The following is a 13,772-nucleotide window of genomic DNA, read 5'->3' as shown; positions in this document are numbered from 1 at the left end:
GGAGTGTTTAGCAGCCTCTCTGATCTCCACTCAGCATACGGCTCTAGCACCTCATCTCTAGTCATGACAATCAGAAATGACTCCAGGCATCGCCAAAATCACCTCCCCCGCAGTTGAGAACCACATCTCTAGAGTGACGGCCCTCAAGTTCGTGAGCTGTCCTATCCATGCCGTTATTGAGATATGGTACTTAAACTCTTCTTTTGATTCTGTGAGGCATCCCAGAGCCTTCTGATAATTCAATGTCAGTTTCCATATGTTGCAATGAAAATAATCCTAGTTCCTACGGTATTGAAGATTGGAAAGGAATTTATTGGGAAGCATTTGGATATGGAGATATGAAACAGCACTATGGAAGCACTGCGTATGGCTGGGGCTGCTAGCGAAGGTGGGCGGTGGGCTGGAGGCACACAAGAGCCCGCCTTCGCTTTGCAGCCACACTCAAGTCTGCAGCCCTGGCGACTGTGGCCCTGCAAACCTCCATAACTCACGTAAGCTCAGCGCTTTCCACTGAGCCAAAGGCCTCCTCCATGTCCCATTTTCTCAGGGTAAAGGTTCTTGAATGGCTATTAAAGGCTAGAGTTTGGGACTTTAGAAGATTACGTTCCACTGAGAATATTTTTCCTTGTTGAGGAATCAATTGCTCCTAGATTTTAACCCTGCCCATGTTTCACAGGCAAACTAAAGTGAGGAACTGAGGACCCTTCTTGAATTTTGCTGGATCCCACATATCTTCTCAGTGTGAGGCAAAGGCGGAGTCCTTCAGGCTTGAGTCAGTCGGATGAAAGTTTCCCATTGTCCCTTTCTGGTGGTCCAGTGGTTAAGACTCTGTGCTGCCAATGCAGAGGGCATGGGTTCGATCCCTGGTCAGGGAACTAAGACCCCACATGCCAGCGCGGCCAAAAAAAACAAAGTGTCCTGTTGTCCACCTTGCCCTGTGTGTGTGTATGTGTGTGTTTGGGTGTGTGACAGATGATCTTTTGGGTCACAGAGATCAGAGATGCACTCAGGTTGTTTGAGGCTACAGGGCACATTGGGAGGAAGAAGGACCCCTAAGCTGCCCCAGAAGGGGAAGTGTCCTTGGCAGGCACGATTACGATTACGAGTGCTGGAGTTAGGGCTGAGCTGTGTTACCGATCGCCCCTTGCAAATTACAGGCCATGGCTCTGAACCCAGAATTCCCGGTTTCCAACCAACTGGCCAAACCAGTAGCCTTGGACCAGGTGCACCCAGGGGAGGCCACTTTTGAGAAGTTAGCTTCCAGGAGTAAATTCCCTTGGGAAACTCCGAGGGCAGCTTAAATCTTGAGAAAACAACTCATTAGGAGCTTGGGGAGCTGTTTAATTGCCCTGCCCAGCCAAGATGCAGTGCTGCCGTGCCAGCTGGATGAAAAATAATGAAGTCACTAGAAGTCCCAGCTCCCTCCCTGTCTGCCCACGTTCCCTCCTGCTTCCTCTTCCTCCTCTCACCCCAGGCACTGTGGCCCCCTGCTGCCCAGAGACCCTTGCTGTGGTGTTCAGTAACCTGTCTGTCCCTGGGGCAATCAGATTCTCAGAAAGAACGTACAAAAACCAGGAAAAGGGTTGTTTTGTTGTATTGTTAATGTATTCATCTGAAAGCTGTGTTTACAAAGGTATAAGGGTTAAATCACATAGAGTTACTACTCATCTCTTCTTAGAAAAGTATGACAGCTCAAGAAATTCATCCAGTCTTGGAAAAGCTGTGATTTTCGGTTGCCATGGCCACACTCGCCTCGTCTCTGTCCTGGTCCTACACCGGAGCAGGCCAGTTGCAGGCTGGAGGACAGTGCAGTGGGGCAGAGAACCACTGGAAGGGGAGCTGGGAGGCTTGTGTTCTAGTCCCAGCTCTGATGCTAACAATGAGCTCTGAGCTTCTGAAACAGGAGCGATGCACTATAGAGCTCAATCTTTTCCAGCAGGAACATTCCATGCTAGTTATCTGAACACAAGGGTCCTTAGACCCTTTTTAGGGGATCTAGCATGTGAAACCACTTGGTACTAGGGGGCATTCTCCCACAGTGTGGGTTAAGGTACGGGGCACAGCCTCCAGCTCCTTGGGGAAGGGGGCATGGGGCAGAGGTCGTTTCTCTGATCTTGCCCACTAGGGGGCAGCACCTAACCTATGCTGGCAACTGGCTCTCTCCCCTAGGACCTGGAATCTGGAGAGTTGACCCAAAGAGATGGGCTCATGTAGAGGTTGTTCAGGGTGGCAGCAGCTGAACTGCCAATGCAATGGCCGTGGTGGGGCGTGTCCAGTGGTGTCAACAGTGATGTCTCAATCAAGCTTTTCCTGTGGCATGAATGTGACTGTGATCGCTGTTAACTTCCATGGCTCTCTCATTCTAGCAAGTTCCATGGTCTTGCCTCTTTCTCTGCTTCATGTTCAATTTTGTGAGTAACCCAATACCTTCAGTAAGGATTTGATGTTTTCTCTTCAGTTGGCCAGAATTGATTTCTTTTTTTTTCCTTTTTTTTGTAAGCGATTTAAAAAAAATTGAAGTATAGTTGATTTACAATGTTTCAGGTGTACTGCAAAGTGATTCAGTTATATATATTCTTTTCAGATTCTTTTCCATTATAGGTTATTACAAGATATTGAATAAAGTTCTCTGTGCTATACAGTACGTCCTTATTGTTTATCTGTTTTATATACAGTAGTGTGTACCTGTTAATCCCAAATTCCTGATTTATCCCTCCCCACACCTTTCCCCTCAGAGTTGATTTCTATTGTTTGTAACCAGGAACCTCAATCAGAACCTTGATGAACTAATTACCTCGCAGTTTGCTGTTCATGATTGAAACCATTTTAAGGTCTCACCTAATCCCAAAGATGTTTAGGTTTCAAGGAGGATGCTGGCATCAGTGATACCTCAACTTGAGGCTGCCATATAGATATTACTTCACCTGCGAGCTCTGCTCTCTTGGCAGTGGCCACATGGGGTGCTGTGTTGAGGATTCTGAAGCTAAAACTCACTAGTGACGTCTGCCAGTAGGGAGAGGGGAAAGTGTGGCCGTGCCCCTACCATGCAGATGCTTTCCGCGCTGTGATATTGTGCTTTACGAGAAAGATATATTTGGTTATTCGGATGACCAAAATGTATTCCTCACATATATTTGATCTTTGTCTGCAGTTCTGGCTCACAGCTCCCCAAACCTTTGGAACTTCCTAACTGTTGAGTGATACAGGTGTCTTTTGTTAGGGAAGTGAGGTGACTTTTGGACCCATCCCAGGGTGGGGACTGGTTGCCGGGAGAACCAACTGTGTGATTAGAGGCTTGGAAACTTTAGTCCCATCCCGATTTCTGGGGAGGGAAGAGGGGGCTTGAGGTGGAATCACGAGCCCTTGGCCAATGATCTAGTCAATCATGACTATGTAATGAAACCTCCATAAAACCCCCAAAGGACAGCTTTTTGGCTCCCTTTCCCAGAGGGCTTCTACTTGGGGGACCCAGAACACTTCCAGGTACCACCGTTAGAGCAGGTCCCAAGCTGTATGAGGACAGAAACTCCTTTGTTTGGGGCCTCGCCCTATGTACCTCTTCACCTGGCTGTTGATTCATATCCTTTAACATCCTTCTACAATAAATTGGTAATCTAGTGAGTAAACAGGTTTTCCTGAGTTCTGTGAGCCATTCTAGCAAGTTGATCAAACCCAAGGAGGGCGTCATGGGAACCTCTGATTTAGAGCCGGTTGGTCAGGTAACAACCTGGCCTTGAGACTGGTGTCTGCAGTGGAGGGCGGTCTTGTGTGACTGAGCCCTTTACCTGTGGAATCTGATTCTGTCTCTGAGAAGGTAGTGTCAGAATTAAGCTGAATTTCTGGACACTCTGCTGGCGTCTGAGAATTGCTTGTTGGTGTGGGAAAGCCTCCACGCACATGCACTGGAATTGGGTCCAGGAACCCCTTTTGCACGTGCCTACACACAAAGGGGGAATTTCAGGGGGTTGTAAAGATGCATTTGGTGGTTGTGGTGGTGGTGATGGGTTATCCCAAATCCCCTCAAACTTCTTGCCTCTGTGGAAGGCAGCTGAACTCCCTTTGTCATCATCCTCTGGCAGGACAGCCTCTCTGACAAACCAAAGTGCAAAACCAAAGATGAGATCAGCATCCCTCATGAGGCCCAGCACAGAGAGATGCAGTGTGAGCTGCCCCAGTGACTGCAGACACACCGCCCAGAGGACCAGCCTATGGAGCCAGAGTGTCAGAGCTGGAAGGGCTCTTAGAAGTCATCCACTCCAATATTCCCATTTCACAGATGGGAAAAACTGAGGCCCAGAGAGGGAAGGGATGACTTGCCCATGACTCCTCAGTCAATTTAGTGGCAGTTTGGGGTTTCACACATCAGTTGGCTCTCAGCCGAAGTTCTTCCCATATCACCACCGTCTCATATCCACTGGACTTTAATCATCTCTATCTTTGGAATATCCCACAGTATTAGTTTCCTGTGGCTGTTGTAACAAAGTACCCAGAACTTAAACAACACGAATTTATCTTAGAGTTCTGCAGGTCAGAAGTCTGACACAGGTCTCACTGGGCCAAAGTCAAGGTGTCAGCAGGACTGCTTTTCCTCCTGGAGGCTCTAGGGGAGAATCCAGTTCCTTGTCTTTTCTGGCTTCTAGAAGTTGCTCACTTCCTCGGCTTGTGGACCCTTCTTTCTGCATCATCAAAGCTAGCAGGAGCTGATATGTCTTTCTCACACTGAGTCACTCTGACACTTACTGTTCTGCCTCTTCGTACATTTAAGGACCCTTGTGGTTACTTTAGTCCCATCCAGATAATCCAGGATAATCTGTCAATTTTAAGGTTAGCTGATTAGCTACCTTAATTCCCCTTTGCCATGTTAGGTAACTTATTCCTAGGTTCCAGGGATTAAGATAGGAACATTTCGGGGGGCATCGTTATCTTGCCCTCCACATCTACCTTCTCTCTGAAGTCAGGGTTTCTCATCCTGAAAAATCTTTTTTTTTTTTGGTCCTGCCACCCATGCTAAGCTCCTCAGAGGAGGGTCTATTCTTGCTGTTTTCCATCCTTTACCACTCATTTTTTTCCCTTTAAATTGAGATATAATTCACATGCCATAAGGGTCACTCTTTTAAATTGTACGATTTAGTGGTTTTAGTGTATTCACTACGGTGTGCAACCATCGCTGCTGTCTAATTCTGGAACGTTTTCATCACCCTAAAGAGAAGCCCCACACTCATCAGCAGTCACTCCCAGTTCCTCCCTCCCTCAGTCTCTGGCAGCCATGAAACTACTTTCTGTCTCTATGGATCTGCCTATTGCAGCCCGGACATTTCATAGAAATGTTATCATAGAACACGTGGCCACTTGTGTCTGGCTTTTTTCCCTAAGCATAGTGTTTCCAAGGGTCATTCACTCTTACATACCTTGCAACCTGGCTTCTGTGAACCTGCCCCATGCTTTACTTCCTGAGCTCCCCATGACGTCCATTCTGCAGTTCCCAAATTTCATGGCCTTTCTCAACCCTTGGTCAGTCACTGGTAGCAACCCCCCTCTTGGAATATTTCATCCTTGGCTTCTGCCATGATGCCTCTTCTTGGTTCTCCTTCCATCTCTATGCTCTTGCTTCTCCTCTGGCCCAATTCTCCCCTGGTCTTCTGAAAGGAACTGCCCCCCAATGGTCAGCCTAGGCTCTCTGCTGTTTCCTGTATCCCAGAGGTTCTAGAAGCCCATGGGTGGAACCTTAGATTGTAGACAACATTTTGTGTATGTATCCATCGCTTTCATCTGCTTCTCAAATGGGTCCATGAATACTAAAGTGTTGTAATCTTTCTGCCTTTGAGAACTCAGGTAGCCAAGAAACTTTGGGTTGCAAGTGAGAAACCCAAATTAAGCCAAGTTGAACATAAAGGGAATTTAATGACTTACATGCCTGGAGTAGCTCAAAGAACTCAAGGAAGCACAGCAGCTTCGGGGGTTTGGGGGACTGGAATCTGGAACACGTTGCTGTCAGGATTCTCCATTTCTCAACTCTGCTTGTCTCTGCTTGGCTTATTCTCTCCAGCAAATTAGCTATTTCACATACCACAGAGGATGGTACCTGGCAGCTCTCAATTCCTTCCCACTCTGGGACTCAAAGACCAAGCCCTTCTCCTCCAACTCCAACTTAAAAATCCTGAGGAAGGGCTCTGAACACTGTGTTGGGTCATAAGCTCACCACTGGAGCAATCGTGGGGCCAAGGGAGTTGTGTGCTGGGATCAAGTGGGGTTAGGCCTGTTGTCTACCTTTGTACTTTGTGGGGCAGGGTTCGGCGGTCCTGCCAGACGCCCCTAATGGGAGTGGAGGGGGAGAAGTTCTTCAAAGGGGTGTGTGTGCATGTGCTGGACAGTGGAAAACAGTGGATGTTTCCTTCAAGAGCTCCCCAACCACTGCTGCCATGACTACTACCATGTGGATAACTCCACAGTCCCCAGCGGCCAGGTGCCTACGGAGGTCTACCTGGTGGCCCACCGGCACCCCCAAACTGAGCATCTCTGGTGTCCCCAGTCTTTGTCAATGGCACCACCCCCAGTAAGTCTCCCAAGCTTCTCCCAGTCCCTTGTCCTCCTGAATCGCTGTCCCCCACTCCTGCCTAGGTAGTGGCTAAGGCCCACTGACCTTAGTACTTCAACATCTTTCCCAGCCATTGTTCTCATCCCCAAGGCTCCCTCTTTAGGTCAGACCCTCAGTGCCTCTGGCTCAAGCCACCCTCCTGATCTCTTAGTGAGACTCCCTGCCTCGAGGCAGACTCGGCCACCATCTACGAAGGCCCCCCTCTATGCCAGAAATGTGCTCAGCATCACTTAAAAATAAATCCTCATAACAGTTCCATGAGTAGGATAGTGTTACCACTGGTTGATAGGTTAGGAAAGTGAGCCTCAGTAAATCAAGGGCTTGCCAAAGCAGGGAGGGGTGGTGGAAGGAAGATTTGAACTTGGGTCTCTAATTCTGAGTGTAGCATCTATTCTGGTTCCCCTCCACTGCCTTTTCAAATAGTTGCCTAATGAATTTATGAAAGATTACGTATGCTGATTTCTTTCTTTTGGCTCACACAGATGTCCTGAAAGCTTTGTAGGTTATAAAGAAGAGTCCTTAAGGAGCCCCAGGTCTTGCCCATTGCTCACAAAGGGAAATGCTGCTGAGGTCACCCTGATATCCGGGTCTCCCTGAGAGCTCTGGGGGTCCCTCTCTCCCACTGGTTGCCTGGGGGCAGCAGGAGGGAAGAAAGCCTGTTTCCTAAAAGAGTTAAGCTGAAGAATCCAGTGTTAAGCACTTAACACTGAGCGCTGGATAATCAGTAAACACCTGATAAGATTACTTATGAGAGAGCTACACGATGATATGATAGTTATAAGATAGTTAACCACAGCTTTAAATCAGGGGGCTGGGCTGGGGGTGGGGCTACACTGTCCTGGCTGTCCCGGATGAGGTGCCCTGTGGCCTCCTCTGGGCGGCTTGCAAAGGCTCTGGCCTTTGCTTGTTTATGTGCTGGTTTTCAGTCTCTCTCCACTCCCCCCAGATAAGCTCCAAGTGAGGACCTTGCCTGTTTTCTCTGGGACCAGTGCCAGACACATGAGTAGGTGCTCAATAAATACTTATTGGATAGATGGATGGATGGGTGGATGGAATGGAGGGATGAGGAAAAGAGTTTCTAGTTAAAGTCCTAGAATGAGATATTTTGAATTGTTATTACATCTGGTTATTCCACCCAAATGGCAATTCATTTTCTACTGAGTAGACCAAGTGTGCCCAAACAGGGCAGCTCTGCAAGGACAGGGCGTCTAAACAGTATCTGAAGGCTCTGTGAATAAGGCCCTCCCATAGTTAACTTCCTGCCATAGAACATTGGGTTGCTCTCTAATTGACCTTGAATGAGGCGGTGTTTACAGCTGCAACTTAGCAGCCATTGATCTTGAATTGATTAAGCCAGCATTTTGAAAAGCAGAACTGCAGGAACAGGGACAAAGAACCCCATGTACTGAGGATTTCACACCATCCATTCACCTCCTTTGCATCTAGTGTGTGTGTGTGTGTTTTAAAAAAATAAACAAACAATTAATGAATTACTTAGAAAGAAGAGGAAACAGGTCCAACTTTTTCTCAGCGGGAGGGCAGACTGGCTGCCCAGAGCCTTGAAGGGCGTTCCCAGCCCTCATTAGTCCTAACTGGAGAGGCCTGTCCGTTCCCCCAGAGCGGGCAGCTGACCAGGGCTCGGCGGGTTGTAAACTCTTTGGAGCTGCTTTTTTTTTTTTGTGGCGGTTCCAGCACTTGGCAGGGCACCCGTAAGGAGCAGAAAACTTGGGGTTCTCCTCTTGGCTCTGCCTGGCTGAGCTTCACTGGGCAAGTGACCTCACTTGTGGGGCCTCGGATCACTCGTCTCTAAAATGAGGGGGTTGGAAAAGGTACATTGATTTCCAAACTTTTTACTTTTTTTGCCCTGGAATCTGTTCTTTAAACAAAAGCTAACTGGGCCACCTCTCCCCGTGCAACACGTTAAGACGAAGTTGGGAAAAAGAGATGGGGTAGGAAGAGGCAGCATGGTCCCATCTGCCCCCACTCCCAATCGCCAGTTTGAGAGGGGAGCTCCATGGAACTTCCCAGCTTCTGTGGCACACTGAAAACCACTTCAGGCTCCCATCCAGCTTTAATTGGAGTTGTTCCTAATCAGAAGAAGCCTAATGCTTGTAGCAAGTAGGAGTTGTGCATGGTTGCTAGTAATAGAAACCTGACAAATAAAGGTTTAAGCAGATTGGGGGGTGGGGGTTATTCATTCATTCGTTTATTTGGTAACAAGAAGTCTGAAGGACGGCACTCCAGGGCTAGTATGGCAGCTCCACAACATCATCCGGGAGAAGAGGCCCAGCCTCATTTTATTCTTCTGTTCCATCATGCTGAGCATATGGCTGCCATTCTCAAATCTGGCCCATGGTCACAATATGGCTGCTGAAGCTCCAGACATCACACTCACATTCGAAACAAGAAAAAGGAGGAAGGGGAGAAGGGCAGACAGGCACATGCCAAATTCAGTTTGCTCCCTTGAAAAAGCTTTCCTGGGTACATTACTGAGGATTCCAGCTGAAGTCACCTTGGAAAGAACTGAGTCACATGACTACTTCTGAGTGCAAGGGAAGCCAGAAAACATTAGCATCGTTGTTTTTAAACCAAGGTGTATTGGCATCCAGCATAAAACCAGGGTTTTGCTAATAATGACAAGAGGATGGCTATTAAGTAGGCCACAGGAAAAACCAACAACCGCTAACACTTAGTGAGCGCTTATTAAGTAGCGGGCACCACGTGGGGAACTGTGCGCGCATTATCTCACTGAATTCCCATAACTGCCCAGTAAGGTAAACACTCACCATTCCCATTTTATAGCTGAGGAAGTGGAGGCTCTGAGAAGTTAAGTGACTTGGCCAAGGTCCACACAGCAAACAAGTGATGAAGCCAGGACGTTAACCCAAGCACTCATGCTAGAGTCCAAACCCTTAACCACCAGGTTATACCGCTACGGTAAAGACCAAAATGTAAACTACACGCAAGGCTTTTCAATGCTGTTTCAGCATCTTTAAAAAAGGGAAACACATGGCAACCTACAGAGTGCCAGGGCCTGCCTTTTCTGCTCCTCTGCAGTTTCCATATCGTCTTTCTCCTGGTAATGACAGCAGCGGTGGCAGACTGAATCGGCTATGATGCATTTACCAGAAGATAAGTGTTTTAGATACGGTTTGGAGGCAGTTCAGGGGAAACATTTTCAGGGACTCGACTTACAGAAATGATTTATGAAGCAAGATTAAAAAAGCTAAGTCTGTATGGGCTGGCACAATATGAAAGGGTGGGAGGGAAGAAGGCGACACAAAGGTCAAGCATGTAGACAGCCCGAGAGTTCCAGAAACCTAGGGGAGGGCTGCAGTAGCATGAGGCAAAGGGGTCACAGCTCAGATCCAGTTAAAAAAGGAGAAAATAGCAAGCCCTTGGCTCTGTCAAGCAGATGCTTCTTCAGTGCTCGGTTTGTCGTCAGCTCTGTGACGGGAGGTGGCTGGCTCTTGCCTTCATGAGAGCCACGAGGCACCATCAGAAACGGAGCCGTTTGCTGGGGCGATAATGGTGCAAGTAGAACTCAGAAACTTGGTCTCCCGAGAGGAATGGGCAACGTCTTTAAGTTGAGTTTCATATTTATAGACCACGTGGGCAACATTTTTCTCTTTGAATCATCACAATAATATTATCCCCATTCTGCAGATGAGAAGCCTAAGGCAGAGCTGGCTCTAGTGACTTCAGTTTCAGGTGACGTCACACACCCCAGGCAGTGGCAGATCCAGGAGTGGGGATGGCATCAAAAGTGGCATCTTCACTCAGCATAGCCGCTGGCACATCATAGTTGCACGGTAAAAGTCATCTGTATCAAATCCATGGACATATCCCTTGTCAGTCAGCATTTCTCTTAAGGGAAGTTCAACTTCAGTTTGTCCATCAGGAGAAAGACTTACCGAAGAGAAAGTGGGAATACACTCTTGTTAAGACCACGGAGTAATGCAAAATAAATTCTTGTGAGCCAACACGGAATAAGCTAGCTACTAACCTGGGATTTTCTTTTCTTTCTTTCTTTTTTTTTGTGGTATGCGGGCCTCTCACCGTCGTGGCCTCTCCCGTTGCAGAGCACAGGCTCCGGACGCGGAGGCTCAGCGGCCATGGCTCACGGGCCCAGCCGCTCCGCGGCATGTGGGATCTTCCCGGACCGGGGCATGAACCTGTGTCCCCTGCATCGGCAGGCGGACTCTCAACCACTGCGCCACCAGGGAAGCCCGGGATTTTATTTTCTAATTGAATTCTTTTTTTGTTTTAAGGAGGGCTTTCTGGGCTTTTGGTAACATTCTATATCTTGATCCATCTGTGAAAATTCATTGAGCTTTATTATTTGCATACTTGAATTAAACTAAATACTTAGAAATGTTCTTTAAAAAAAAGAAAAAGGTCCTAAATTGGCATTCTGGCTAAGACTGTGATGTGGGCGGGTCTCAGCAGCTCGGGCGGCGGCGGCGGCGGCGGGAGGAGTGGCAGCGGTCAGGCAGCCCAACATCACGAAGCCTCTTGGCGCATCTCGGCCTGCAGGCACCTGGCACGCGCCGGTCCCGCCACCACGATGCCCAAGAGGAAGGTCACCTCCACCGAGGGGGCGGCGAAGGAGGAGCCCAAGAGGAGATCGGTGAGGTTGTCAGCTAAACCGGCTCCTACAAAAGTGGAAACTGAACCAAATGAGGTGGCAGGAAAGGATAAATCTTCAGACAAAAAAATGCAAACAAAAGGAAGAAGGGGAGCAAAAGGAAAACAGGCCGAAGTGGCTAACCAAGAGACTAAAGAAGACTTCCCTGCAGAAAATGGAGAAACTAAAAACGAGGAGAGCCCAGCCTCTGATGAAGCAGGAGAGAAAAAAGCCAAGTCTGATTAATATCACACACCTGTGAATTTTGTGCACTCTAACATCTTTGGTCGTGGTAATCCAGTTCTTCTAGTAACTTTGTTAATGTGCTGTGACTGACAATTTGAGTATGTAGTGTATACGATATTAAATTGTGAATTAGGGGGACTTACGATGTAACAGCATATCAATATTTGAAGATATTGCTACTTGATTTCCTCTCAAGGAAGATTTGCCTCCAAATTTTAAGCTGGAAAGTCACTGGAATAACTGTTCAGAAAAGAATCACAAGTACATGATTTTTTAGATTTTTGGTACGTATGTTAAGAATTGTGTACAAATTGAAATGTCTGTGTACTGATCCTCAAAACAACCAATAAAATCTCACTTATGAAAGAAAAAAAAAAAAAGACTGTGATGTGGCAGAGACCACTAGGTGTCTCCCAACCTCACTCTCCATTTCTGCCTTAGAAGGCAGCTCCTGATTTTTAACTGGGCACAGAGCCAGGTGGAATAAAGCTACAGCTTCCACCTTCTCTTGCAACTGGGCGCAGCCTTGTGACTCAGTTCTGGGCAGTGGGATATGACGTAACCATAGCATGCAGTTTTCAAGAAGTCACCTTCTTTCCTTCCCTTCTCCTTCTTGCTGGCTTGAAAGTAGATGAAATGGCTGGATCTTTGCAGCTATCTTAGTCCAGGAGGTAGAAACTGTACTGTAGATGGCGGCACACAGGACAGCTGGTCCTTGAGTATCATGGAGCTCCCACAGCAGCCCTGAACTGCTTTCCTTCAGATCTCTTTTTATGAAAGTGAATAAACTTCTATCTTGCTTGAGCAACTGTTTTGGGTTTTCTGTGATTTGTAGCTAAACTTAATCCCAACTGATACATAGGATGGGTGCCAAATTCAGGTTATTTTGAGGAGCGGGAGGAGAGAGTGTGATCAGCTTCAACTCTATTGGTAAAAAGTTTGTTTATTAAACTGGGTGGTGGGCATAAAGGTGGTAATTATATTTTAAACTTTTTGGGTATATCTAAGTATCACATATTAAATCTTTAAAAAAAAAAGGTACTGGTAGAAATAGTGTCAAAGCAAAACCATGAGACACATGGAAAAATAATCAAATGGTGGCAGTTTGGGGCTTCACCCTGGCTCCGTGTCCAGATCGTCTTTGATGTTAGGGTTTGACTGCAGCCTCTGAATAAGCCTCATGGACAGAATGAGCAAGACCTGAAGCGGTCTGTGGGTACCAAACCCGTGTTTGGAAGCAAGAAGGGAAGAAGAAGAAGGCAAGGGCTGGGCCACACTCCCTCCCCCATGCTGCCCAGACCCTGTCTGGGTTGGGTCACCAGGAAGCCCTCATTGCAGACAAGTCATGGAAAGGTCTCTTGACCCCATCCACCGGCCCCATCCCTCTGCTCTCCACCAATCTCCACTGTCATTTTAAGGGAGTAAAAACAAGTGTACTTAAAACCCCACATTTTCATTGCAACAAATTCAACCAGATGTGATTAAAGTAAAATGTGGACATAGTTTCCTCCTCCGATCCAATCCTACCCTTCGGAGCTAGCCACGCTGAACAGCAGAGCAAGCATGTGACTGCTGGCAAAGCCAGGTTGAAGGCTGGAACCCCAGGGAGACCAGGGAGATGTCTTTAGCCACTGGTGTCCTTTGCCTGGACACTGCCCACAGATACTGTGGGCTGCAGTGGTAGGGAAAGGGCCCCTGCTGTTGAGGGGCTAGGCTTAAGAACTCCTTGAACTTGTAACCCAGGCTCACCCCTGGGATCAGAACATTCCAGAAGAGGTAGACCTACTTCTTGTCTTGATTGGCCCTCAGCCCTTTGGCCACACCTCACCGGGAGAGGCCCCAGAACCCAGGAGGCTGCTTTCTCCCACCTTTGTGATTCTCTTTCAAGTGCTCCTGAGTGCATGGCAGTAGACATTACAGAAACACACAGATAGACCAGCATCTTTGTGGGATATCCCGAGCCCGATGAATCATGTGTCAGGAAACTGGCATCCTCAGCCTCTGAGGGTTTATGGCTGCAGCGGCAAGAACAGCTTGTGGTGACACGCATGTCTGTGCTGTGCCCAGTAAAAGTACGATGGAACACCTCAGCTCACCTCTGCTTTGTCAGAGGATATAAAAACTATGCTCACTCCGTTCCCTGAAAAAGCCATGGAGACCTCATTGCTTGAAACAGGAATTGAGACAGAGCTTGGCGAAGGGCTTTTCTTGACTTTTACAATTACAGTCATAGAAAGGCATTTAGTTTTACTACTGAATTGCCTTTACTGAAAAGTTGGGACTGTTCTAGTAAACTCAGACTCC

The 13,772-nt window shown here is 47.6% G+C and overlaps 1 pseudogene; it reads left to right on the top strand.

Annotated features, from left to right (window-relative positions):
- The first annotated feature begins 11,162 nt into the window (after positions 1–11,162).
- LOC132439274 (non-histone chromosomal protein HMG-14 pseudogene) lies at positions 11,163–11,468 on the top strand (annotated as a pseudogene).
- The last annotated feature ends 2,304 nt before the right edge of the window (positions 11,469–13,772 follow it).

This window comes from Delphinus delphis, chromosome 16 (assembly GCF_949987515.2).
Source record: "Delphinus delphis chromosome 16, mDelDel1.2, whole genome shotgun sequence".
Taxonomy (NCBI): Eukaryota; Metazoa; Chordata; class Mammalia; order Artiodactyla; family Delphinidae; genus Delphinus; species Delphinus delphis.
This window is presented reverse-complemented; position numbering and strand designations above follow the sequence as displayed.